This window comes from Dermacentor andersoni, unplaced genomic scaffold, assembly GCF_023375885.2.
Source record: "Dermacentor andersoni unplaced genomic scaffold, qqDerAnde1_hic_scaffold ctg00000039.1, whole genome shotgun sequence".
Classification (NCBI taxonomy): Eukaryota; Metazoa; Arthropoda; class Arachnida; order Ixodida; family Ixodidae; genus Dermacentor; species Dermacentor andersoni.
The window spans coordinates 24,062,171-24,088,853 of NW_027314752.1; the positions used below are offsets into that span (position 1 = coordinate 24,062,171).

At 50.7% G+C, this 26,683-nt stretch overlaps 1 long non-coding RNA gene across 1 annotated transcript in view; it reads right to left on the reverse strand.

Annotated features, from left to right (window-relative positions):
* Nucleotides 1-327: 327 nt before the first annotated feature.
* Nucleotides 328-26,683, reverse strand: part of LOC140214347 (uncharacterized) — a 199,309-nt gene continuing 172,953 nt past the window's right edge. Inside the window, exon 3 of the long non-coding RNA XR_011891297.1 lies at nt 328-405. This is a non-coding gene — a long non-coding RNA (uncharacterized lncRNA). The remainder of the gene's footprint in view (nt 406-26,683) is intronic.

A 26,683-nucleotide genomic window follows, 5' to 3' on the forward strand; every position in this document is an offset into this window, starting at 1 on the left:
GGTGGAGTGGTGCTCCCATCCCTCGTTGAATTGTTGCAAGGTACTTTTATCTTATTTTTCAGCATCATAAGAGGTATCGCAGGAGATGAACACTTCACTTTGTTTTTCTCATGAAACAAATAGAAAAAAAAATATTCACACATGTCACGAAAATCATCAATAGTGCGAAATCTCATCAACAATCAGTCAGTAGTGCAACTGTTATTTCTATGTAAACATGGCGTTTATATTTATGGAAACTTCAGCAAATTGTTCAAAACATACTTAACTTTTTAACATGTTTATATATGCAAGGATCGACAACGTAGCTTTCGGGCAGCATCATTATTTAAATTTTGAAACTATTGCGAACGTTAAACTCACCTCAATTTTCCGAATATGTGTCATGAGTTTTTGACTTTCATTCTGCAAAGCGTGCAAAAATAATAATGGCATTTTGTTAAGAATTACCACAGCAAAAGAATATGGTTAAGGAAAAAAAGCCAAGCAAATATTTCACTTAATAGTGGTACACGTAATTTGCGACATTGCTTTCTATACGATTTCCAAAGCGGGGCTCTTTTGTACGGCGGGTGTCCTAAGGCTCAGATTCACATCATGCAGGCATGCAAAACACTTGATAGCGTCATGTTTTCAACATCATACATAAATCAAGAGCGCGGCTTGCTATTGCGACCCGATTCTACTCGGTGACGCCAAGCCAGAGGAGACGTGTAACAAGGCGGTTTCCATGTTTTTTTCTTCTTGAAGAATTTTACATGCAAATGAGTGTTTGCTCTGCTTACATAACTTTTTAGTATTGCTGGTCTCTCCCATTCTTATGGTTATAATAATTCTAATGACTAAATGCATGGCATGGCAGTAAAAAAAAGTGGCGCAGTTTCGCCCAAAACACGAAGCACCGACTGCAATTGGTCGGTAGCTACTATACTTACTAAACTATACTAAATTCGTAGATGGCCATATGAAATAAAGATTGTAGCTTTATCGGCCGTACAAACTTCAAACATTTCCTTAATTACTAAATTAACAAGCACGGTGGCACGGGCACACAGGTAAACATGAACACATCTCACTCGACGACCGTGCAAACTAGCAGTCAAAGTGCTGGAGTGAGACACCGTGGCACCAGCAGCCAGTGAATGGACCTCCGTACATCTGTCGCTTCGACGCAACGGAAACGTCCAAACCACAGCGCATACGAAGCTACCGGAACTGCACGCACTCTGCAAAAATCACAGATCGCATTGAAGATGAGGCCGGCGCGGGCGGGCACTGTGACTACGTCAAAGGTCGCTTTCAAGATATGGCGCCCGCACGGCCGCGCACTAAGCAGCAGCCGCTCAAGAAGAACGCCCCTCCTTAGTCGTCGCTGCTTCGTTTCCTATAAAACGTTGCAAATGAGGCGTAAACCAAGTTTAGCCGACCACAAATCGAAAGTATTCATAGAGGCTTGCAAAACAAAATTATTAACTAATGCAAAGCCTTCACATGGAAACCGACCACCTAATGGGCGTCTTGCGCTGGAGTTTGAGGTATAGTAGCGGTGCCTGGTGGCGGCACGGGAAACGACATCTGGGTCGTACCTGCTTGGGTCGTATTGAACCCTGGCTGTGGCGAAGCACGTTTCTAGGCCGAGTTTTGCGTCGATTCGCACCTCTTTTTCTGCCCTGTTGCGAGTGCGAAAAGGCTTGTCACTTCTCACAGACCGCGCCGACCACGCTGCGAGCTCGCCGCAGCCTATAGTTTAACGAAAACGGACTCTCCGTGTGCTATGGGACGTAATGCTAGGAGCAGAAGGAATCGGTGACGCCGATCTGGAGAGGCCTAGCCCACCCTCGAAAAGTCGTCACCTTCATTACTTCTGCGTCTTGGGCTGCCATGAACAAGAATGCCTGAATCCCAACATCAGATTCTTCGGTTTCCTTCAAGGCCTCACGAAGTGGAGCGTCGGGCGCGCTGCATAGCTGCAGTTCGTCGCGCTCAGCAAGCGAAACTTCGCGCCTTGCTGACTGCTTCGCCTGTCTTGAAGCTTGCTTGATTATCTGCGTTCTAATGTTCGCTCTTTTGCACATACAGTCCCAACAGCAGACCGACATAGCAGCAGGCATGGCTGGCAATTCACGATTCGAGACCCGGACGCAGCGACAATTAACAATTCAACCGATGCGAAGTGGTGAAGTGACCAGGTGTGTGCAAATGAGCACAAATGGTCGGGCTCATTCGATGACAATTCACTACTCCACTACGAGCAGCACAGGTTAAGAGAGTTAAATGCGCTCATCCTTGATCTCAAGCCAGCACGTTGAGGCAGCGCAACAAGGCAGTATTGATTGCAGCACACCGTTGTTCGAGCGCTGTCATTAAAACCTACATCAAGCGAGCAGCGCACGAGCTCGCGCTGCAGCGCGATTCGCACGTACGCGCGAGCTCATACATTGCATCAGTTATTAGCAGTTACTAAAAGGGACAGATGGCCGCTACTACAACGCTGGCATAACTACTTGTTTAGCGGCATGCAGTCAACGAAGATTGCAGGAGGCCCGCCGTTTCGCGGCATGTCGAAAGACCACTGCCATCACGGCGCGTACGATCGTGCGCTCGAGCAGTTCGTACATCGCGGCGCGTACCGTCGTGTGCTCGAGCAGTTCCGTACCCATGATGCCTGCTTACCGCTGCTGTGGATTCATTTATAGGAAGCATTTCCTCACGTTTGTGCGCCTGAATCTAGCAGCTAGCATGCAAACCTTACCTGAAGTTCCAATTCGTACGCGACTCGCTTCACTTGCGATTGACACGGTGCTAAAACTGCGCCGCCTAATTCTTGAACGGCGCACACGTATTCGGCACTGCATAATTTCTAGCTTTTACGCAGCTTGCCCACCTGAAAAAATATTCGGCGCCCGATATTCGCTGCAGCCGTGAAACAACACAACCGAAAGTGGCGGGTCCATATTGTAAACGTGCTTTCCGAAGCAGACGACCGAGCTTGGTACGACCCATTTGAGCACAGAGGGCGCTTTTTAGCACCTTTTTGCAGCGCCCCCTGGGCAATGCAAGAACACCATATCCAGTTCTCACCGCCGTAGTTTCTCGGCCGCAGGCGCATACGCTGTAATATGTTGGCGCTGTAAATTACTGCGCATTACTGCGAGAGTGGCGCTGACGAAGAATGTGTTAAGGGAGATATGTGGCGGTATTATCTGTACTTAAACGCATCAACAAGCAGTAATAGGCCTACACCGTCCATGTCTTCTATTTGGTCATTGTGCCACAATAAAAGCTTGGAGCGTTCACGCCTGAGCAGGTGAACAGCTGTATCGACCATGCTGATGTCGTCAAGGCTCCTCCATGCCCACTTTCGGAAGAAGGTATTCATTATCGACATGTTATTCAGTTCTGAAAACTCTACTAATAGCACTCCTCTGTTATTCCTAGAGCCTATACCATATCCCCCACGGACTTGTTTCCAGCCTGCTTCTTGCCTACCCTGGCACTGAAGTCGCCCATCGGTATAGTGTATTTTGCTTTGACTTTAACCATCGCCAATTCCACGTCTTCATGGAAGATTTCGACTTCCTGGTAATCAAAACTGGATGTAGGGGCGTAGAGCTGTAGTACCTTCAATATGTACCTCTCATTGAGTTTCACAACAAGACTTGCCACCCTCTTGTTAATGCTATACAATTCCCATATGTTAACAGCTATATCCTTATAATCAGGAATCCGACTCGTAGTTCTCGTCTCTCCGCTAAGCCCCTGTAGCACAGGACGTGCCCGCTTTTCAGAATTGTACATTCTTCTTTCTTCCTCCTAACTTCACTCAGCCCAATTATATCCCATTAACAGCCCTCTAATTTCTCCAACAGCACTGCTAGACTCGTCTCACTAGATTACGTTCTAGCGTTAAACGTTGCCAGGTTAAGATTCCAATGGCGGCCTGTAAGGAACCAGGGAGTCTTTGCATCCTCTGCTGCGTCACAGGTCCGACCGCCGCCGTGGTCAGTCGATTCGCAGCTGCTGGGGACTGAGGGCCGAGGTTTGATTTTTCAGTACATATAGGAGGTTGTGGCCAAGTACTGCACCAGTGTGGCCAATCCTTCTCTGGTATGAAAACATGTTACCGGTTCTCCTCACCGAAATCAGGCCACACTCCAGGCCTGTTTATGCAAATTTATGAACTCGCGGATTTTTTTATCCGGTGCAAAATTGCGCGTAACCGGGATTTGAACCACAGTCCTCTTTCACACGAGGCGGATGTTCTACCACTATACCGCCGCTGTCCTTCTATAGTAATGCAGAAGGAATCAAGTTGATAGAATGGCGAACGCAGTATCACGTCGGCTTTACGACAATGCAATACCGTTTCTGAAACGATGATGATGGTAAGACGACAGCGTGACGATGGCGGCACGGTGACGATGACACTGTGACAATAGTGTGACGTCGGCGGCATGCCGAGAATTAGGACAATAATTACAATAGCCTGACAACGGTATGAGAATGATATGATGAGAAGTGCAAGGCAACAATGGTGTGACAACAACAGCATGACGAGAGGGATGGTGAAGCTTGGGTGAGAACGATAACACGGCCACGACGACTGTATGACAATGATTGTCTGCGGACTGCATTACAAGAATCGCTACCGCCATGACACGGCGACAGTATGATAATGGAAGCTTGGCAGCGACTGTCTCATGACGATGCGATGAATACAATGAGCTTACAATGGTCTTATATTAACGACGGAATCACGACAGCTTTAGCACGGTAAGACAACGGAGATGTAATGACGTGGATGAAACACTGACAGCTAAACGACGGTGGGATGACGTTTCTGTAGGTATTACGATGATAAAACGAAAGCGTGACAATGAGGGAATGACAGAAATCGTATGATGACTCTGCGACGACAAACGCTGGCGAGTGTGGAAGCACGAAGTTACAACGGTCAGGATAAAATGACCACAACGGCCTGTAGGTGAACGTGAGACAATAAACTCATGGCGACAAGCGCAGGACGACGATCCCATGAAGACCACGCAATGACAATGACGGCACGATATTTGTGTGAAGACGACGAGCGGACGAGTGTATGATGACCGTGACATTATGTCTATGGTATCATTAATTCTGTATGACAACGCTGGCATGGCGAAAATAGCGCGATCTCGAGAGCATGACTAGAGTGAGATGAAAGAGGAAGTGATGGTGGTATACTGACCATGATGGCATCACGGAGACGGCGTGACCAAGAATGCCTGACGACTGCATATTGACAATGGCGTGATGACAACGGCATGACCAGTGTCCAATGACAAACACAAACTGACGAGGATCCATGCAACGAAAAGGGTGGTATCACGACAACGAGCAGACACGCGGTGGCCGAAGCTATTATACAATTTTGGTCTCTATGTAGGCGCAGTGGTAGTCACGATGACAGTATTGATCCAGTCAGACGAATAAGCTGGAACGATGACGACGCCTCATGACCGTGACCACTTACCTAAATGTTCAAGTTGGTAGACAGCTTGGCGCCACTGGAGGCTACGTAATACTATTATCATTCTTCGAACGTCGCTATCTAATTAGCATCATGCCGCCATCGTCATGTAGCTTTTGTCGTACAATTGACGTAATGTTTTGTCCTTCCATCGTCGTCGGTGCGTCGTCATGCAGCCGTCGTCAAAGCTTCACCTTTATGGGGATTAGAGTGGCGATGACGTAGAATGTGTTAAGGGAGATATGTGGCGATATTGTCTGTACTTAAACGCATCAACAAGCAGTAATAGGCCTACACCGTCCATGTCTTCTATTTGGTCATTGTGCCACAATAAATGCTTGGAGCGTTCACGCCTGAGCAGGTGAACAGCTGTATCGACCATGCTGATGTCGTCAAGGCCCGTTGGCGCACAATTTTACTCCCACGTGGCAATTAAAGCAGCACGCGAGTGCTGACGACGTTGCGAGCTGGCGCCATAGCAAGCCTCATTGACTTCCCGAACAATGCACACAACACAGAGGGGTTGTCTGCGAATGCTCTCTCCTATAGTGCAGTAGTAGAGGGTCTTGCAGGATGACAGCTTGACCATGGCGGAATATTGACACGTGTTTATCTTTATCGAGTGACTATGTTTCATTCCTAACAAATGTTGTCGTACAAGGCATGACGCGCCTTCATGTACCAGAAGTTTCTCGAATTTTATCAATGGTTCTATCCTCTGTGTGTTACCACCGAAACTTGTGTAATCTGATTTCATGCATGCACGACGTGACTGTTGTAGAACATTCTGGAAGAGGCGCAGGCATCAGCGATTACTCAGGAACATTCGATGACTGATGTACGAAAGCCGACGCGCTTAACCCACTGGTCAAATTTTCGACGATCGCCGCCATCGCCGTTCTTTGAGTGTAGCCCGTTTTTGAGGGCACAAGTTCGCCCGAATAAACGCTAGTTTCGTCATTCCCAGTTTTGCTGCTTTCTTCCGCATCACTACCACGTGACATCTGGTGTAGGTGCTAGTTCGTTCATGTACCGGACGCCCTCGACAAGCTGTGATCGAAGCCGGGACCACAAAGACAACGCCGACGTCATCCTGGAATATCGAGCAAGCCGCCTACTGCAACAGATGCCCCCGTAGCATGGAATTCTACCGAAGAAGACCAAAACGATCGTGTGTAAAACCACTCCAATGGCTCCCCAGCGTCCCCATTCGTCTGCAACACCCACGGGACCCACCATCTTTTCATGGATCGTCGATCTACGTGGGCATCGCGTCTTTCAACAACTGGGTCTCCAAAGACATGCTGCGGCATGTACACTTCGGCTTAGAAGGCGCCACCAGAACGTGGTTCGAGAACCGAGAGTCAACCCCAACAGTGTGGGAGCGGCTTCCTTCGGACCTTTACGAACATGGTGCGCAAGTGGTAGAAGCCCGCGTAGAATTACCCAAAGAAACCATATCGACCTTCACCGAGAAGATGACGCACCTGTTCCACCACGCCGAGCCTGATATGCCTGAGGAGAAGAAAATTCGGTTCCTCATGCGTGGAGTAATACAGGAGCTCTTCGTCAGATTCATACGCAACCCCCCTCCCCCCCGCCCTCCAGGACAGTTTTGTTAAATTTGTTTGCGAATCAACAACCATCGGGAAGACGCTCGTTATGCGGAGAAGGCAGTATAACCGCCAAAACTACACCGATGTTCAATCACTTGGAAGTGATGTCCTGCCATGAGAGCGGTCGTTCGCGGGGAACTGCAGAAGCTCTTCTCTAGGTCGCAGCGTTAAGTGGCCTCAATCACCGGCATCGTCAAAGAGGATGTTACGGTCACTTGGGATTGCCGAAGTGCAGCCGTCATCGCTAGAGCTCCAGTCGGAAACGATGACTTATGCAGCCGCCGCCCGCCATCAAGGTCTCCCTCCGTGATCAGGCCAGGGCCTGTAACACCGCAATTCCGTCGTCCACCGCCGCCGCCGCCATCGCGCCCACCCACCCCCCAGCGAAGCTACGCGAGCAAGACGGACAAATGGCGAGCCCCAGACCACCGCGTGCTCCGCTATCACTGCAGAGAAGGCGGTCATGTGTACCGCCAATGCACATACCACGACTTGGGACTCCGAGGGTTCGCCGTGAAGGCGCCGCCTCCACAGCTTGGGTAGCGTCCACATGACATCGCCGACTACCCCGCCGCCACTCAGTAGAATTCTCTACGACCGTCCCGTTCACCCTCACCAGGCCACTTCCTGTCGCCGCAACACCAATTATACACTGGCCCAGCCTGGTGCCGGTCTGCGAGCCTATATCCGAAAAACTAAAAACAGCAAACCAAAAAGGTGTGGTCACTGTTCTTCGAACTGATGAAGATCTTCGGCCGCCGATAAGTCACTGAAAATTCTGCGTCGAGGACATACCAACAACACGCCGCCATCCCCATCTGGAAGCAAAGAATACGCCAACGAAAGTCGACCTGACGACGCCACGTGCCAGTCACAGATCAACGCGAAGCAGCCGTGATCCCACGCCAAGCACGGACGCCATTTGCACGGACAAATATTGTCCATGCAAGTATGTCACGAGGGCTTGGTATTATATGTAAATTGCGAAGCTTGATTCCAGTGTGGTTAAAGAAACAGTTATACTACACTTTGGTAACTCACACATTCATTACTGTCTACTTGGGTGGGGTACCACGACAAAACCTAACATGGAAAGTATACTTCTACTCCAAAAAATAGTATTACGTATTATCGAAGGTCAACCATACCATTGTCACACAGCTACAATGTTTGAAAAGCAACGAATCCTGACCATTCGTGATATCTTCAAACGGAAATTAGCTACTCTAATGTACAACAAAAGAGTATCTGATCCACCTGGTTTTGTAAATAAATACCTTCAAACAGAACACTGCCACAACTTGCGACATACGTTTAATAAAAAGAAAAGCTGCGCACAAACTACGGCAGCCACAAGCATGACTACCTAATACAAGATTTCTTGCACAAACGCCCTATTGCATTGTCCATTATCGAACCAAGCACTTCTGTCCGCGCCCTGAAACAACTACAAATTATCATTTCAGTAGGGACGGACTGTGTAGGCAAGTGATCACCTTTATTGTACGGAATTGTTGTTGTCATCGTTTCCTTGTTGTTCATTATATCGTCTAGTCTTTGTGTAATTTCTCTTGAAGTCACCATATTTTACATATATTGCGTATCCTTGCAGTTACATGTGGTTTCCACTACTTTTTACACTTTCTTAAACTATTAATTCCTGTTTTTTTACTGCTCTCTTTTTTCTTATTCTCACTGAGTGTTTGTGCTAATGGGTAGCTAGCGCTTTGTCAGACATTTATTTCCCTTTTCGCCAGAGTCCACGGTAAATCTGCACATGATTGCCAAAAAATAAAAACTTCCAACTTCAGACTGCAATGCACGACAAAGAACCACCGACCTTGACATACTTTTCGGAGGCGCACGCACTCACTACCATAGTGGACACAGGAGCTGATTACTCATTCACAAGTGGACCCATCGCCAGCCCAGTTGAAGAAAGTTAGGATTGCATGGGAATGCCCTCAAATTCGGACAGCTGGAGGAAACTAATAACGCCGACTGGAATCTGCATGGCGAGAATTACGGTTCATGACCACACGTACCCTGCCACCTTCGTTAATCTCCAATTGTGTTCACGAGACATCATTCTCGGCATGCACTTCCTGAACTAACACGGAGCAATCATCGACCTGAAGTCTAAGTTGATAACGCTGTCGGAAGGTCAAGCGATACCATCGCAGAGCTGTCGTAGTCACCACGCCATCAGTGTGCTCGAATATCAAGTAAGCGTCCAGCCTCGCTCCAGCAGTGTTATTTCCGTCGGCACAGAAGCACCCGATGACGTGGAAGGCGTCATCGAGGGCGACCAGCATCTACTGCTCAACCGTGAAATTTGCTCCGCAAGAGGGATCGCTGGACTGCACGGATGGAAACCGAAAGCGATGGTGACAAACTTGAGCCAGGAGTTCAAGTACATAAACAAGGGCACGACGATCGCGTACATCGGGGAAATTGTGGAAACCAGCAATGCGTTTGTCCTCTCGGATTCTGCCGCATCTACCCGACGAATGTAGTTCCCGAACCAGGCCTCAACATAAGTACAAGTTTCCCCATGAAACAGCTCAGAAGTCTCCTCTGACAATACGAAGACTCCTGTTCGACGTCACCGAGGATTCGACAAACACCAGTCGCAAAGAATCTCATTATAGCCGAAGAGTGCACTCAAACAGTCCGCCAGAGCTCTTACCGTGTTTAGACGCGAGAACGTGAAGCTATAAGACAACAAATCGGCGAAATGCTGCTCGACGACGTCATCCAACTGTCGGAAAACTCGTGGGCATCTGCTGTAGGTTTGGTGAAGCAAAAGGATTGAACCCTACATTGCTGCGTGGATTATCGTCGATTGAACAAGATCACGAAGACGGACGTATACCTTGACCCAAGAATAGATGACGCATTGGATCAGCTCTGCAATGATAAATACTTCTCGTCGATGGATCTAAATTCTGGCTACGGCTAACTAGAACTCGACTAGAAAGAGGGCGAAAAAGCCGCCTTCATCACGCCAGACAGCCTCAATGAATTTAGGGTCATGCAATTCGTACTGTGCTCAACGCCTGCAACGTTCCAGTGGGTCATGGACACGTTGTTAGGAGGATTGAAGTGGTAGACCTGTCTTGTTTCCTTGAATGACGTCGTCGTCCTTGCCAGAAACTTCGAAGGTCGAGTACTAGAGGGCATGAAGTCATCTGGGCTCGCTCTGAAACCAGAAAAGTGCCGCTTCGCTTACGATTAGCTTCTGTTCCTGGGCCACGCCATCATCAAATCTGGAGTACGCCCTGAAACGCAGCAGACGCCTGCCATCGCAAATTTACAGTAGCCCATCGACAAGAAAGCAGTGCGTAGATTCATTGTAATGTGTGCCTACTACCGGCGTTTTGTCAAGGACATTTCACGCATCACTGCACCGCTGACGCATCTAACTAAATGTAATGTCGCGTTCAAGTGTGAAACGCCGCAGGCCGACATATTTCAAGAACTCAAAGGAAGCATGCCTTCGCAACCGGTATTTGCACACTTCGACGAGGACGCCGATTCAGAAATGCACACGGAAGCCTGTACTCTATGCCTCAGTGCCGTCCTAGTTCAGAGAAATGAGGTACTTGAATGGGCCATTGCTTACGCTAGCCGGTCGCTGTCTAAAGCGGAAGACAGTTATTCTGCAACCGAAGAGGAATGCCTGGCCATCAGTCAGTGTGAGGCTAGATAGAAGGTCTTGCTGTTTTTGTGTGGCCAAGTTTTGGCGAATACAGCAAAGCGCATGACGATTCCACACGCTGCTGTGTCGGCCAATAACCGGAAACGAAGGATGCAAGTGAGTTCCGCGAAGAGGGTACGGGGGAAATATCCACGCATAGGAAGAAATAGTATTAGCGGCTACGCCGTAGAATAGGGACCACATCTGAACTCTTGCTCGGAACAAAAGTGTAGATGGTCTGAGCTGAAGGGGAGCGTTTGGGCAGATGAGCGTGTAGATAAAAGATAAGGGATGCTTGAGGTCGCCGCCACCGCTTATGCCTATACGCTTCCCAAACGTCCCGTCGACGGTCTCGGTAACGGAAATTGAGTGACGCGACACTGCCCAGCCGGTTTGAGCGTCAATGTTTGGCATCCGCGTGCCCATTCTAAGAATCTCCGGGAAAACGTCGGTAGCTTTACCAACACTTAGCCGGCTACGACCAATGGATGCTTTTGTGGACGATCGCCATCGGGTCCCAATTGTGATCTTTGGATTACAAGCGATGCGACCCACAGCTGCACATTGGACAGTGTTTTCTCACTAATGTTCAATGCAACCCACCATCTGGCAGAGATGCCATCAAAAAGCCATGGTTTCAAGGAAACATTTTCATAACTTGCATGGCGGCCGCTTGCAGGAGAAAAGGGGACGACTTGGAGCATAACGTAGAGGAGAGGGAAATGACATGCGTCTTTGAGCCATTCTATCCCCTGGCATGCTGTAAAGAGTGCCGCTATTTCCACCAATGCGTAGGCGGCACGAAGGGGGTTGTGCTATTGGTTGCAATGATGTGAACTCGCATGTGTGAATGGCTGGTTTGAGACTGCTTTATGCAACTCAGGGTTCAAAAGGTGATGTTTTGGTTCTGTGCGTGGGAGTAGATCTTCGGGCTTAGACTCAGACAGATGCATCGGGTTTGAATAAAGCGTCTCTTTATCGGACAACGGCTCTGCCTTCGCGCTGCACCGTGGGGCGCCGACTTCGGACCACAAACACATTCCCTCCTTAAAGGGATGGTGAATAAAAAAATTTGTCGCCGAGATTTTTGTCTCCAGTGATAGCTGTCGCATCGAGAGCTACCAAAACAACACTCTTTCTGAGGAGAATCGAGCGAAAAATAATTATTTTAATGAATATTTCTCAAATCACAGCACCTACCGGCCTCCTCTGAACGCTCTGGCAAAACCGGATGTCACGTCACGCTTACCCACCTCGAGGCCCATTGCGAGCGATCGTCCACACTGAGCGCGCGAAGGGGTGAGTTGACGTTTGCAGCAACACGCTTTCTTTGTTCGACTGCCCTGTTCGTACCGCTTCCTCGTGTCAGCTGTTCGAAAACCTCGTCTTTCATCTCGTGGATTTGTGGTTTGATGTGTGGAACAGCTGTGTCAACGCCGCAAAATGCCGAGGGTCTACTGCGCGCATGTGAAAACGGCAGGCAGCGGTAGTCTTTTTCTCGCATACTTGTTCACGCTGTAGTTTTGTGCAGAGGTGCCGTTTGACCGTAATTTCTCATTTGTACGACGTTTTGAGCCACATGTTTGGCCAATTCTGCCAGAATGAACCGAAAAAAAAAAATTCGCCGACATGAGACTGGTGGCGCCATCTCGTGTGCACCAAGGGAAGGAGTGCTCGACTGCGATGCAACAACGGGACGCTGAAACCGCTGCGCATGTACTCGTTCACTTCGTGAAAACAAGACGTTCCCTGCTTACAGAGGCGTGTTTAAATCACTGCACATGCCTGGCTTCAATCCTCACCCGTTGCTTCATCGCACCTATTCTCAATAACAGCTACTTGCGCGCATCAAGTACCTGCCGCGTGAGAATCGGCAGCCGACTGTTATGCTCACGCCGCCGGACACACCTGCTCCGATGGCGTAGGTACAGGGAGGTCAACACGCGTCAATACCTTCAGCGATTTCTACGTTTTTTTTGTACAGTGTGTACTCACGGCACCTGTATTGTGCATTGGTGGCTTTCATGTTTTACGCGCTAGCAGCTACCCATCCAAGCGGGCGGAGCAAGCCGCTTTGCGCAGAACGCAGAATAAATTCCTTACGTCGCCTAACATTGCATAGCCTGAGGCATAGGCGTCCTCGCTCTGTTGAAGCCAAACATGGCAAAGCGTTTGCGTGAGTGAATCACACTGGGCGCACCGCCACGGATGCAACACTGTCAATGAGGCATGCGCCTCTGGTCTCGCTAATTCATTCGTGACAGGTGCGAGCTTGCGATCCGAGCCGCAGGAACCGCGTTTATATCTGGCTTCCACCTATGATGCCACCCCTGATCTCTCGAGGCCAACGCGTGTACATGAAATACACAGTGTAAACACCACTTTGCTGGTCCAGACTCTAGGCACCGCGGAAGGGGACTGCTGCGGCGGGTCGTCGTCAATTTCGCTTGATGACGCGGCGGATCGTACGCATACGCCTTTATCGCTCGTGGTCGTTCAGTAGGCCGCTCATCCAAGTCGGAGTCATAAGTTCCGCTCATGCTATCGCTCTCACTAGAACTTTTCATTTTGCACTGCGCAGCGCGAGGAAAACAACACTGCGCAGCCGGCCAGCTCGCTCCGCGGCTGCTGAAGGTAGGTGTGACGTCAGATCCGCCGGCTTGTTGTCGGGAGCGCTTTGCGAGTGATGCGGTGGCCGCTCATAGAGAGTCAAAAATAAAGCCATCCGCTCAAAAGTAACCCGAATAATGACTATATACTATAGCAATCGTGTCTTAGGAATGCAATTGTGGGGCTTTCTCTATATTCTTCGACTTTTATTCTGTATCCCTTATAGGGGTATTACTCAGGCTCGCGCGTGCGCACCTGACCCTTCTCTGGATCGCACAGCGCCGGCGGACCGGCAGTCGCTCCCTAGCACTTTCGCAGCAGCCCTAGCAGTCAGAGCTGTGACCCCTAACCCGCGGTTCGCAGTGAGTTGCGACCACGGCGGGTTCAGGCCAGTGGGGACAGGGCGAGTCTCGACCTAAGGTGTTTATTCACTTTAGAGTACAAATATTCCCACAGACCACAACAGCCACAACACATACAAATACAACACAACACAAAACCTCAGCGGCGGAGCATTCCGCACGTCTGGGGTGAAACAAACCGCACAATGTGGGAACCACAAAAGAGGCTGATAAGCGTTCAGCTCACCAAAAGTGGATCCGCGCTCGGGCCCTGGGGCGGTGAGTCGCACACAAAGGCCGGGCGCAATAGGAGGACGGCGTGCGGCGGTCTCAGCGGCTGAATTGAGATGCGGCCTTTCGCAAGCTCTTCCACCGTGAGACAAAGATGCATCGGGGGAATACCGCTTCTCCCCGAGCGGCGGAGAGGAGTCTCCCCGGTTCCAAGAAAGGGAAAGGAGGGAACGGGGTGCCTTGGCTGCAGCGTCGCGGCCAGGCGCGAAGAGCAGCGGGAGCGGCGAAGGTGCCCTTTCCCCGCTACCCTCCGCGAGCGAGCACGTGATTATCGCGTGATAACCGCGTGGCCGCTCCGGAGATATCGGGATGCGCGTGCGATCCCCACATCCCCCCCTCCTTAAAATAACCCCTTAGCCGCTAAGAGGCCGCCGTTACCTGAGGCTTTCCTGCGAGAGGGACATGCTACTCCGACAGCAACACGGTTTGAGTCCATGTTGGTGAGGGAGCAGCTCTAGCCGCAGACCGTCGTCGTCGCCGTGTAGGTGGTCGCGAGCCAGGCCGGAACATTGGACGATGCCACGGAGCAGCTTGGCAGTAACGGGACGCAGCAGGAGGCAAGAAGGCTGCTGGGTCCGGGTCACCTTGCGTCTCGACGGCGTCACCTGCCCCGTCGGACGTGGCGGGTCCGTGGTGGCGAAAGGGTCCCTGGATTTTTCTTGGCTGCCTCGATTACGCTGACGCGATCCCCGAACCAGCCTCGAGATGGCGCAGGACAGCTGTCTTTTGGTGTTCCCGGGGTTCGTTGTCCTCTGGTATTGGCGCACCCTCGCGGGTTTCGGCACGCAAGATCGGCAAAGGCGCGCCGACCCACCCCTGACGATGGCTTGCACCTCGCTGCGCAGCAGGGGTCCACTCTGTCCCTGCGGGCGAAGTCTTTCGCTCGTCCTTGAGGCTGGATGCTTGGTTGCGGGGCTCGAAACTCGGTGGTGGGGTTGTGCGGCCCGCTTCAGGGAATTCTGCGCCGCTGCGACCATTCCGGACCGGAAGTCGCCCGCTGCACCTCTCACCTCGCTGTTAGCCGCTGGAGGATATTTTCTCACCGCCTGTTGCCTGCACTGCGCTGTTGACTGCTTACGGCCTGCTCGTCCCCACCGGCAGTGGAGATGGTCTTTCCTTTTTGCTTGGTGGTTGTTGCACGGCTCCCGACGGGCGGTCTGCTGCTGCGGCAATTCTGTTAGCCCCTCTCGCTTCTTCCAAAGAGAAAGCGCGTGCTCGCTCTGGAAGCCTGCATGCTAGACATCGGAGGAGCATTCCGTCCGATATCGCGCACAATAAAATAGCCTCCGCGAACCGTACAGAGTTAGTTCTGCCGTGATCGCAAGTTATAACGCTGCACTGGGCTCGAACGTCGAGCTGTGCCACCCGATGCCGCTGCCTGCGGGCGCGGGAGAGCATTCTCCTCGGGGCACTCGTTCCCTCTGTCGTGGTAGGGTTTGACATCACAGACATGCACCGGTCGGCTGATCGGTCTTAGCTTCAAGTCCGCCAGGCTGTACACGAGCGAAGAGACAGTCTCTCGCACCCGGTACGGTCCGGTCCATTTCGGCGCCAGAGAAGCTGAGAATTTCTTGCTGGCGTCGCTCAGGACGTGATTCCGTCTCAACACCAGGTCGCCCACTTTGTAGTGAACTTCCCGATGAGAGCGGTCGTACTGCGCTTTCTGCTCGGCACGTGCAGTGCTCAGGTTCCGTCGCGCTTTTCGTAAAGCCTCCGTTACCTTCGCGCGCAGCCCAGTCGCATAATCGGCGCGTGCCGACGAAACAACCAGTTCCGTGCTGCTTCGTTCCTGTAGAGTAAGTTCTACCGGATTCAACAGCTCCCTCCCAAGGTTGAGGGTGGCAGGTGTATACCCAGTCGATCGATTCACTGTCGACCTGATTGCAAATCCAATTTCAGGAAGACAAGCGTCCCACTCATTGTGCGTCCCCGCAAATGCAACTAGCATGTGCTTGATGTGGCGGTTCACACGCTCAGTGGGATTCGCCTGGGCATGGTACGTGGTTGTTCTCCTGTGCTTAATGCCGAGAGCTGCACAAGAGTCCACGAAGAGTTTGGCAGTGAAGTAGGACGAATTGTCCGTTATCAGCTGCTCGGGATAGCCGAATCGTGTAAACACCTCGATCAGCTTTCCCATGATTACGCGTGCCGTCAGCTTGTGTAGGGGGAACAGTTCCACCCACTTGCTGAAATGGTCTGTGACTAGGAGAAGGAATCGGTTCCCGCTCGGTGTCCTGGGGTGAGGCCCCGTGACGTCACATGCTGCAATTTGCCACGGTGTTCGGCTATTGATCGGCTGCATCAGCCCGGGTGGGCGTCCACCACGCGGCTTCACGCGACGGCACACGTTGTAAGAGTGGGCGTAGCGCATCACATCCCGCTTCATTCCAGGCCAGGTAGCAAAGCGGCACAACTTCAGATAAGTCTTATGGCCACTTGCATGCCCGGCCAGGCACGTATCGTGAAAGTAGCGTAAAAGTGCTCCTCTCAGCGTGCGTGGAATCACCGCTTTGAAGGACTCGTGTGTATCCTTCTCCGCGGGAATGTATCTCAGCAGGACGCCGTCAGAGTCTAGCAGGTAGGAATCCAACGCGCTCACAGCATTACCAGCTGTTTCGGAGCGCCGCGCACCCACAGCAATACCAGCTGTGTCCATGTGCGCCGCGGCCGCGCCGCCGGGCTCCCGGAGCCCCTCAAACACTTTCATACAAAACGGATCCTCCCGCTGTGCCTCTAACAGCTCCTTTCTGCCGAACACGCTCCCCACTGAACTGACGCAGTCCAAGTGGTTCACGCTTTCGTCCTGAGAAGGGGGTTCATCCGCCCTTCCTTCGGGACCAGCGCCGTCGAGCATTGTAGCAGTTACTCTGCTCTTAGGCTGAGTCACTGAGGAGTCACGATGGGTATTAATGTTACCCCTCCTGACAACCTCAATCGTCGCAGCGGTTAGTCCGCTCTCAAGCTCAGTTTCGGGCGAGGTGAGTTGAGTAGTAATATCACTCTCCTCACAGTCAACGGGCGCGCGCGAAAGTGCGTCCGCCACAACGTTGTTCTTTCCTCGCCTGTAGCGAACGGTAAAATCGTATCGCTGCAGGAGAAGTGCCCATCGCGCGAGCCGGCCGCTCGGCTCTCCTAAGCGCCTAAGCCAAGTTAGTGCCATATGATCGGTCTCAATTATGAATGGGACTCCATCAATATAGTAGTCAAACTTTTTGAGAGCGAAAATGATCGCCAGACATTCCTTTTCGGTCACGGAGTAATTTTTCTCTGCGGGAGTCAAAGAGCGGCTGGCAAAAGCTACCGGGCGCAAGCTACCTTCGTGCTGTTGGAGCAAAACCGCTCTTAGGCCAAGGTCGCTGGCGTCCGTATGAATGACAAATTCTTTGTTCAAATCTGGTAGCCTTAACTCGGTGGTTTCCACGAGCGCGTTAACGAGGTTGCGCAGTGCCTCCTCTTGCTCGGGACCCCACCTCTACTGCTCACCTTTCCTCAACAGCATTGTCAAGGGGGCTTGCAGTGCAGCGCAGTTTGGGATAAACTGTCGATAGAAGTTCGTCAGCCCCAAAAAGCGTCTCAGTCCGCCTATGTCTGCCGGTGACGCGTAGTTCAATAATGCCTGAACCTTGTCATCACACGGTAGAAGGCGTCCGTTATCCAGTTTAAACCCCAGTAGCGTTACTCGGGTTGCTGCGATCTGGGTCTTGGTCGGGTTTAGCGTTATCTCCGCAGACCTCAGACGCTCCAACACGTCCCTGAGATGGCGTAAGTGCCCATCAAAGGTACGCGAGTATACCACAACATCGTCCAGGTAAGCAAGAGCGTGGTGCCACCTTGCGTCACCCAAGACACGGTCCATCAGGCGCTGGTAAGTCGCAGGCGCACCGACAAGTCCGAATGGCATACGGGTAAACTGGAAAAGTCCCCTGTGACAAGTGAAGGCAGTCTTCTCTCGGTCACAGGGATCTACCTCCACCTGAAAGTATCCTCTGCTTGCATCGAGCGTAGTGAAGTACTTCGCTCCGCCAACGTTAGATACGATCGAGGGAATGCTAGGAAGCGGATATGCGTCCTTGCGTGTCACCTCGTTCAAGCGGCGGTAGTCAACACAAAGGCGGGGCGTCCCATCCTTTTTAGGAACCAACACCACAGGAAAACCCCATGGGCTGTCCGACCTTTCAACAACGCCTGTATCGAGCAGTTCGTCCAGAGCGCTGTCTAGTGCTTTCCTCTTAGCCAAACTCACCGGCCGAGGATTATACTTCCACGGAGAGGCGTCGCCTGTCTCAATTTTGTGCCTGTATAGCGTAGTGCAACCAGGCCGCTCTGTGAATACGGCATCATATTCAGTCAGAAGCGCTGAGAGGCGAGCCTTTTCTTCCCCCGACAAACTGCTTGAGTCGTCCAGCAGCGGGTGGTATCGTTCGCCCCTCACTGCGGCACAGTCTGCCACCGCAGCGGGGGTTATTTATTTTTTTATTTTCAAACACTGTTGGCCGTCTTGGCCGTAACAGGGTGGGTACAGCTGGTTTGCACATAGCGTAAAAAATGTAAACACTTTACAAACGTAAATAGGATATGAAGCAATGAATGTTGGAAATAGAATGCGAAACAAATAATGAAATACAAATACAATAGTTTGGCTAAGAAATACAAGTTTCTAACATTTTGACAGTGGTATTGGAAGCAGCATAAAAGAAAGACTATTGTATGTATTTCTAGAATAGTGTGACAATGTTTGCACGGCACCACTAAGATTAAATTTCATAAAAGGTTTTTAACGTGTTCCTCAAAGATTTTAATGCTACTCGACTGCAAAACAGACGCCGGCAAACTGTTCCATTCCTTAATCGTTCGCGGAAAAAATGAATAAGCGTACATGTCAAGATATGATTTTGGAATTGAGAACATGGAATGATTGCTTGATCTGACGTTTCTAGCCTGCCTGGGAGCAAGATAGGGCGTGGTTTCAATATTGAAGTGGCCTTTTGATAACAAAAAAAGAAATTTAAGTCTAGCTAACTTCCGCCGTTGAGCGAGTGGAGGCAAATCAAGCAACCGAAGCATTTCGGAAACAGAGTCAGTACGATAATACCGGGAAAGAATGAACCTTGCAGATTTTCTCTGTATCTTCTCAATGTGGTTTATAATTCCGGATTGAAACGGATCCCAAACGACACTGGCATACTCTAACGTCGGTCTAATGTAAGTTAAATATGCAAGTAGTTTGACGGGTGTCGTTGCTAGCTTTAATTTTCGGCGAAGGAACCATAACTTTTTTTCTGCAGCTCCACAAATTCTGTCTATGTGTGATTTCCAACTTAAGTCTTTCGAAATTGTTAAACCTAGGTATTTTATCGTTTCAGCTTCGGTTAGAATTGTTGAGTTCATCTCATAGTTACACTCAAGAACATGCTTTGTTTTGTTTGTAACTCTGAGCATGACTGATTTAGTTTCGTTAATTTTCATTTTACTTTTTGCGGCCCAGACTTCTACAGCTTTAAGGGCTTGACTAAGTGACGCCTGATCGCTTTGGTTATTGATTTCACGATATAATAAACAATCGTCTGCAAATAACCGGATGGTTATGTCGTTACTTATGTTATGAGCAATATCATTTATGTAAACTAGAAAAAGAAGTGGTCCTAAAACGGATCCCTGTGGAACGCCTGAGGTTATTTTTAATTGGTTAGATTTGTTACCATTTATTTCAACGTATTGTGTCCGATCTGTAAGATATGAGCGGATCCACATAACAACATCATAATTTATATTCATTTCCATCAGTTTTTTAATTAATTCATTATGTACAACCAGATCGAAAGCCTTCGAGTAATCTAAAAATATAGCGTCGACCTGCTTTCTATTGTTCAAGGAAGCTGAAAAATCGTTGATCGTTTCTATCAACTGTGTGACAGTCGAAAGGTGCTGTCTAAACCCGTGCTGGTTGGGAAAAAAAGCTTTCCTGTCTTCAAGGTAGGTGTAGATTGACTTTGAAACTATGTGTTCAAGTAGCTTGCAGCATACACACGTGAGTGAAATTGGCCGATAGTTTCCAATATGTTGCCTTTCACCAGACTTGTGAACCGGAACCACTTTTGCGACCAGCCAGTCATCTGGGACCCGTTTTTGTTTCAGCGAAGAACTAAAAATGATCTCTAGATAGTGAGCTACCGATTCCGCATATCTGCGCAGAAAGGCATTTGGTATGCCGTCTGGACCTACAGATTTCTTATCGTTAATTTTAAGCAAAAGAGCTACAATGCCTTCATGCGAAACATGAATATTAGGCATTGGTGATGTGTACGGGGATTCTAGAGAGAGGGGCGAAAGACCATCTGCAGAAGGCTCAGTAAAGACAGATTGAAAAAAATCATTAAAACATACTGCCATACGCGAGTTGTCCGACACAAGTTAGTCATTAGCGACAATGACACTTGGACCTTCGTTATTATACGACAAATGGCGCCAAAAACGGTGCGGATCGTGCTTCATAAAATTAGTTAATGTCACGTCATAGTAACTTGCTTTAGCAGCAGCCATATTTGTGCGCAATATAGAGCTTAGCGCCGAAATTTTATTATGATCTTTGCTTGACTTCTGTCTCTCACGGTTAATTTTCCGCTTTAAATGTATAATTTCGCGGGTTATCCACGGGTTCCGTTTATTTATTTTCTTCTTCCGAGTTGGCACAAATCTGTTTACGCAGTAAAAAACAATATCTTTAAACGCAATCCACATCGCATTGACGTCATCCGTCGAAGTGAATTCATCAAAACACAGCGAAAGATGATCAACGATGCTTGTGTCATCGGCTCTATCGAAGCACAGAACATGCGTAGTACTACCAGCCTCTATGGGCTTTGCGGGAGGGGAGCAGTTCCCCTCCGCGCCTCTTTTCTCAGCGCGGTTGGCCGGACGGCATTTCGACCCGGCCGCAACCGTTCTGAGGGACCTTTTCGGGCAATCGTTCGGTCGGTCTGCGCGCGAAGCATCATCGAACGAAGTTGTCTCTGACGCTTTTTGAAATGAAACGAAAGGTTTCAGGGTGCCACATGCTCGCTCCCTATATCCTCCGTTGCAGACGTCAATAACAATGCCCGTCTTGGCGAGGAAGTCTCTACCAAGAATTATAGGAACCGACAGGCCGGGAAGGTGAGCTAGGCGCTGTCGCCTCACCCGTTTCTCCCACCGCACCACAAGCCTAGCAACACAGCTCGCGTGTGCCGTGCCACTGGCGAGTCGGAAGGTCACATTACTCTCTCTCAGTCGGATAGCGTTCCGACGGAGATGTTCACACACCTCGTCGCCAAATAGTGAAGCGCTTGCTCCTTTGTCTAACAGCGCAAAAAACCTGCGCCGGGCGACTGTAACCTCTATGAGCGGCACTGGCGTGTCGCTGGGTAATCCAAAACGACAAGCCAGCGGGGCAAGAAGTTCATGTGTCTCACTTCGCACCGCTGTAACCGCCGCCGGCCATGCAGCATTGCTCACCGGCGGCTCCGCTCGTTTCCTGAAAGCGAGTGCTCTCGGTTCGCAGGCTGTCTGCAATCCCGGGCGAAGTGCCCCGGCTGGTTGCACCGATAACAGAGGAGAACCGGCCTTTGACGGGCTTGGCGTCCAGTGCCTCGCGCCCTTTGACCGTTGTTCCTCTCTATCGACTGCTCCCTTGCAAGCACGCTCTGCTCTCGCATCATCGAGCCGGCATGTCGACCACGATTCTGCATACCTCGGCCATCGGCAGCGCATGCTGCACGCATGGCATAAGTGTACGGATCGAGAGCCCGGTCAGATAAGCCCCAACCGTTTCTCAGTTGTCCGTCACTGAAAGCAACCGCACCACCTCCACCGGAACGAGTGCGAAAAGTGTCCCCGTTCCACGCGAATCGCGGCTCAAGTGCCCACGACGCTGGGGTGGAGGTCGGTATGAGCGCGAGGCGAGTATGTCCGCCTGTATGCGCTTTGCCTCCGAGGCCAGCTCATCCAAATCCCTGAACTTGCTGCCTCTTAGGTACGCTGCGAAGGTGGGATGAGCTTGTCGCGTGACTCTCTCCACCTTATCACAGTTCGGAGCAGAAGGGTCAGCGGTACGATAAACTTCGTCCATCGCCCTAACGTACTCGAGCAAGGATTCGTCCGGATGCTGAGTACGTAGCTCCAACTCGCGCCGCAGACGACGCTCGTAATCTGCGGACAGGAATTCCTCGCGTAAGGTCGCTCGGAACTCGGCCAGCGTGCTAGACCGGTAGCCAGAAAGCCGGAACCAGCGGGCAGCGTGATCAGTTAACGACACTGGTATGACGCGTTCCAGTATCTCGCCATCGGACAGCCCCGTTGCGCCCTGGTAAGTCAGCACGCGATCGAGGTATTCGTTGACGCTAACTGATTCATGATACCCGTTGTAGGTGGGTAAGTCCACCCTCACTCTCGGTCTAGCAGCGGCGGCAGATGTCAGCAGAGTGTTCTGCACGGCACCTGTCAACCTCTCAATCAAGCGCATCGCATCCTGCAGCAGCGCCTGTTGAGGCTCGCTCTGGCCAGTAATGCCTGGCACAGGAGCAGAACGCGTCGAGCAAGTATGCCGCAGTGGCTCCATGCTCTCCGCAAACACTGGCGATGGGTTCGGCGTAATGTGCCTCACGCCTTCAAGGGTACATCCTGCCGGAGAGAACGCCTCGTGTGTAGCGCTACCCTCTTCGAAGCTTATCAAATTCCCAGGGCTAATGTTCGCCGCAGGGCATGACTGAGCGGTAGCAGTTACCGCCGCTTCGAATTGTTGCCTATTGGTAGCAACCTGCGACAGCGTATACAACGGCTGTAAATCAGCCCCGTATGCTGCCATGGTTCGTTCGTGCAGTGGCAGTCACTCACACAAACAGACTCAACCTGTCACACCTCTGGCCCCACGTTGGGCGCCAAATATAGGGGTATTACTCAGGCTCGCGCGTGCGCACCTGACCCTTCTCTGGATCGCACAGTGCCGGCGGAGCGGCAATCGCTCCCTAGCACTTTCGCAGCAGCCCTAGCAGTCAGAGCTGTGACCCCTAACCCGCGGTTCGCAGTGAGTTGCGACCACGGGTGGTTCAGGCCAGTGGGGACAGGGCGAGTCTCGACCTAAGGTGTTTATTCACCTTAGAGTACAAATATTCCAACAGACCACAACAGCCACAACACATACAAATACAACACAACACAAAACCTCAGCGGCGGAGCATTCCGCACGTCTGGGGTGAAACAAACCGCACAATGTGGGAACCACAAAAGAGGCTGATAAGCGTTCAGCTCACCCAAAGTGGATCCGCGCTCGGGCCCTGGGGCGGTGAGTCGCACACAAAGGCCGGGCGCAACAGGCGGACGGCGTGCGGCTGTCTCAGCGGCTGAATTGAGATGCGGCCTTTCGCAAGCTCTTCCACCGTGAGACAAAGATGCATCGGGGGAATAGCGCTTCTCCCCGAGCGGCGGAGAGGAGTCTCCCCGGTTCCAAGAAAGGGAAAGGAGGGAACGGGGTGCCTTGGCTGCAGCGTCGCGGCCAGGCGCGAAGAGCAGCGGGAGCGGCGAAGGTGCCCTCTCCCCGCTACCCTCCGCGAGCGAGCACGTGATTATCGCGTGATAACCGCGTGGCCGCTCCGGAGATATCGGGATGCGCGTGCGATCCCCACACCCTTTAAGTAGTATTGAAGCTGCCAGAGGATAAAGGTAAATGAAATTAATCGATGCAGTTGAACCTAGGATTGGACAGCCCGCAGTGTAGAAAGTGCTTAAGTCCGGTGAATCTGACGCTCGCTGCAACTTGGACCGGCCTGTACGCGGCGAGGAGCAGTACTTGCAAGGCAGCAAGGAACGTTGACGCGACCGAGAGACGCATGGCCAGTGGTGGTCAAGTGGAGCATTTGGAGCACCGAAGTACTCCATCACGACGAGCCTCGGGGACAAGACTAACGCAGCTAACAGCAGCACTGGGTGACGCATCATGGCAGGGTGTGGCTCATTTTGTCCTCTCTCGAGATCGTTTTCACTGAATGCAGTTGCATGCAGGCACCCTCTGGGAGATGGCGGATTCAGATATAATTTTTATGGAAGGTGACCGTGTGAAGGAATTGGATTGCACCCGCGCATTGATGCTTGAGATAGAGGCGTTAAAGCTCAAGCTAGAGCCGGACAAGATGAGGTCGTCGCGTGTCTCGTCAAAGGAACCGGAGAACCGCAATCAACAGCGGAATGGCATGATACGCAACAAAGTTGAAAGCAGTCCTTGCCCCCATGCACACTAATGAGCCAATTACTCTCCCCTTGTTCCAGAACGTGGACGCTCTTTTTGCGGCATTGAGTGTATCTAAAGAAGTACAGGTCACTATTATATTACCATTCTTAAATGAGAACATGTGAACATTCGTTGACAATCATTCGGAGCCTGGTGTAATGCATTACTGAGACCTAAACTCTAGAGTATAGAAGGAACTGCAGATGACTGCAACTGAGCACCGGCGATTGTTTCTCGAAATGAAGAGGAAAGCGGACGAGTTTTGGAGCCAAGTTGCGGCAGGCCTTGAGACAATGTTCACGTAGAGAGGTGTATAGGCGTGTGAGAAGTAGAGATGTGCTGTCGTTTGAGAGACTGGAGGAACTACTGACAGCTGATATGCCAAAGCAGTTAATGCCGAATGATCTCCGCTCAATAATCACCCCGCAGGAAGTAGAGGGTTCGTGAAAGCCAAAGACATAGCAGAGTTAGCCGCAAATATAGAACAAAGAATTGACATTAGCAGGCAAGACCGTTTCCATGGTACTGAATCCGGAAATTGCTATAGACTGCAAGCTAAACAAATTACTGGGTCGAGCATCAGCCCTACTTCTATGGTGGGTTTAGGATGTGGGCAACGGGGTCACCTTAAAATAGATTATGACGCTTCACATCACACTACTGCCAAGAAAGCACAAGTTTGGCGTGCAGCACCCCAGAATGAGATGTCAGTTGAGAGCCCTGCCACACGACCGCGACACACTGCCTTTGGAAAAAACGCAATGACGGGTGACCCGAGAATCGAGATTTTAGTGGGAGGCGAATCCTGCGTCGCGCGCATTGATTCAGGTGCAGATATCAGGGTGATACGAGTGAACGCGGTAAAAGCAGAGATTCTGAGTGAGAGCAGCGGCAGAATAAAGCTAACTGGTGCTTTTAGACAAGGTGTCACCATACACCTAATGTATGTGCCTCTCAGTATTCCGCGCTCATCAGTGAGCGCGACTCAGCGTGTGTCATTGCGTTACACAGTAACTGATGAGGTAACACCATGGCGGCAGTTTTACTCACTCCGGAAGATTACGAATGCCTTCGTCACTACCGGTAAGAGCTACTGAATGATCTCAAGCAATGTGGTTGCCGTACAGATTTTCAAGTGAAGGAATTGGGACCAGTTCAGTATTATCCGATGAGAGAGCAAGAGAAGGTTACTGTATGCCGTAATGCTAACAGCGTGCAGCGCGCATTTGAAGAACCATCGAGCAATGAGCGCCAGACGACTAGCACTGAGAGTGGGGCAAACGCCTTATTAGAACATGAAGCAGAGAAGGTAGAGGGCGCACAAGCATTCGAGCCGCGAAATTCTAATCCCACGTCAATTCAGGAGCAGCAGCAATCGGAAAGTCGGGATGCTGTAGGGACGGATAATATAGGCGACAGCGAGCAACTTCAGCCAGTCACAGAACGTTATTTCGCGGAAGAGCAGAAAGATCAATCATTGGCCGATCGTCGGCGCCAGACGAAAGAGGGGTCGCACGCCATGGTAACCTATAATCCCCTGCTTTATCACTGGGAGAGAAATTAGATGGGAGACATTGCCTGCAGTTGGTAATACAAAAATCGCGCCGAGCTGAAGCGTTAGAGTTAGCGCACGACAGTACTTCGGTGCTCACTTCTTAAAAAAGGACAAAAAAGCGTATTAAAGGGGCCTTCTTTTTGCCATCATTGGCGTCAGATGTGAAGCGAATTGTCGGAGTTGCGATGGGTGTCAGGTTCATGCACGTAAGTTGAAAACTGATCGGGTGCCCATAACTCCCCTGAACAGACCGCAGACACATTTTCATATGAGTTACCTTGACTGGACAGGCCCCCTTCAGCAAGGTTCGTCATAAGGTCATAAGTATGCTTTAAGTGTGGTGGATCTTCGTGCTCAACGGGCAGAAGTGATTCCACTGCGAGCTTTGACAGCCAAGGCAACTTAATAGGCGGACTTTATTAAGCGGGATTCTTCGATGCGGAACGCCAGAAGTGATATGTAGTGACCAAGGGACAAATTTCACCGCTAAATCACCACGACGCTGATGGATATATTAGGCATAAAAATGAGGTTCGCGACTCCTGACCACCCGCAAAGTAACGGTATCGTTGAACGATGGAATGATACTTTCCAAGGTATACTGCGTCACCTATTCTGGACGCACGAAAGACATTGGCACCGCTACGTACCTTGCTTGCTGGGGCGTATAGCGGAGTGGCACACGATGTCACTGGGAAGTCACCATTTGAACTAATGCATGCTAGCGCACCACATTTATTTATTTATTTTATTTATACAATATTGCAGGCCCAAATGGGGGCCCAAACAGGAGGGGCAGAATA